The sequence below is a fragment of the Olea europaea genome, unplaced genomic scaffold, assembly GCF_002742605.1.
Source record: "Olea europaea var. sylvestris unplaced genomic scaffold, O_europaea_v1 scaffold28099, whole genome shotgun sequence".
In the NCBI taxonomy this organism is placed as follows: Eukaryota; Viridiplantae; Streptophyta; class Magnoliopsida; order Lamiales; family Oleaceae; genus Olea; species Olea europaea.
Window position 1 is genome coordinate 1 of NW_019246592.1, and position 1,452 is coordinate 1,452.

The following is a 1,452-nucleotide window of genomic DNA, read 5'->3' on the forward strand; positions in this document are numbered from 1 at the left end:
AGCCCATTGCAGTTGGATGGATCTGGTTCAACCTCGAGGTCGAAGTAGAGATCTTAATACTTGTAATACCCTTGTATCACTCTTCTTTATGTATGTTTTTCAATCAAGATTGTATGTTAAATACTAGTTACCTAGTGTGTAATATTCCTTTTTGTTCAGATTTTCTATGTGACAAATCTTCCTCTCTTTGAATGCATTCATAAACATTTCAACGGTTCTGAGCAGTTAGCTCGATAAGAAACATTGCAATCAGCATTTTTCAAAGCATCAAAGGCTTGCCTCAAGTGAACCATTAATCCAAACCCCAAAGTTTATGCTTTTTCTTCGTCAATATAAATATATGAAGATAAATGTAAATTAATTATAAAAGTGTCATTAAATTTTTGATTAAGTAGAATACAACCATAATGTCCAGAAAACCAAAAAACCCACTAACAGAAGTACAAAGTTTGATTTCAAGTCATTCAGAACAAAGAAGCATAATAGTCAAGACTAAACAAAAAATAGAAAAGAAAGCTCTCAAAGTAAAACTTTAAATTAAATTCGACAGCCGGAGCAAGGTGGATGACACCAATGACGCACCAAGAATTGGGAAACGGTGAAATACAGGGGTGGAGGGAAACAATGACACTACGAAAAAAGTTCCCAGATATGCTTATTCATTCCCATGAGGGTCTAGTCTCTCTTGCAATATCGTCTTTGATCCACTTTTGAATCGGTTTGACAATAAAGAGGTACTGTCACAAGAATTGAGGAGAATCACAACTTGTGCGCAATTAATTTTCCCGTCAAGTGTAAGAGTGTTAACTTTGAAATGTTACCTCGAATAATAAGATGAGAGGGATAAATAACTTCCCCCTATCATTAGCATTTGGCCCTTCAATCAACTTCTTGTCAACAACAACACTCTTGCTCCCATTTAAGGCGATGTCTGTAATTGTATGAACCAAATTGGGAATCCAAGGAAGCCCAGTTGTGAGGATCTACAAGTCGGACAGATAATCTCAGAGTTCAACATAAATATCGAGGGTCAACTAAGTGTGAGAAGGATATCAAATACCATATAGAAACAAACCAACCTTCTCATCATTTTCATTCTTGTTGCATCTCCCACTGTTCTCAACCAAAGCAACGGGAATAGGAAAATCCTAACAGAAGCAAAAAATATATATATTATTGGAGATTCATAAAAATCCAGTAACATCTCTATATCAATTTCGATTGAGATAAAAGTGCTAAAATTGAATATAGAATCTGAGATAAGGTAAAGCGATCTGGACAGTAAGATTGAAGAAAGCTAACCAACTGTTTCAAATTTTAGATACCCGGGCTTTGATTATTTCCTCAGTTGTTACTGTCCAATTTTAACAAATCCAGATCTCGATAACATATTCAGGTATTCACTAGCTATGCTTGTGGAAAGTTTTTTTTTTTTTTTTTTTTTTTTTTTTA

At 34.5% G+C, this 1,452-nt stretch overlaps 1 long non-coding RNA gene across 1 annotated transcript; it reads right to left on the minus strand.

Moving 5' to 3' along the window:
• Nucleotides 1-353: 353 nt before the first annotated feature.
• LOC111384015 lies at nucleotides 354-1,185 on the minus strand. Its single transcript, XR_002700844.1, has 3 exons — nucleotides 1,080-1,185; nucleotides 822-983; nucleotides 354-737 (listed from the first exon to the last, which is right to left on the minus strand). It is a non-coding gene; the product is annotated as an uncharacterized LOC111384015 (long non-coding RNA).
• Between the last annotated feature and the right edge of the window lie 267 nt (nucleotides 1,186-1,452).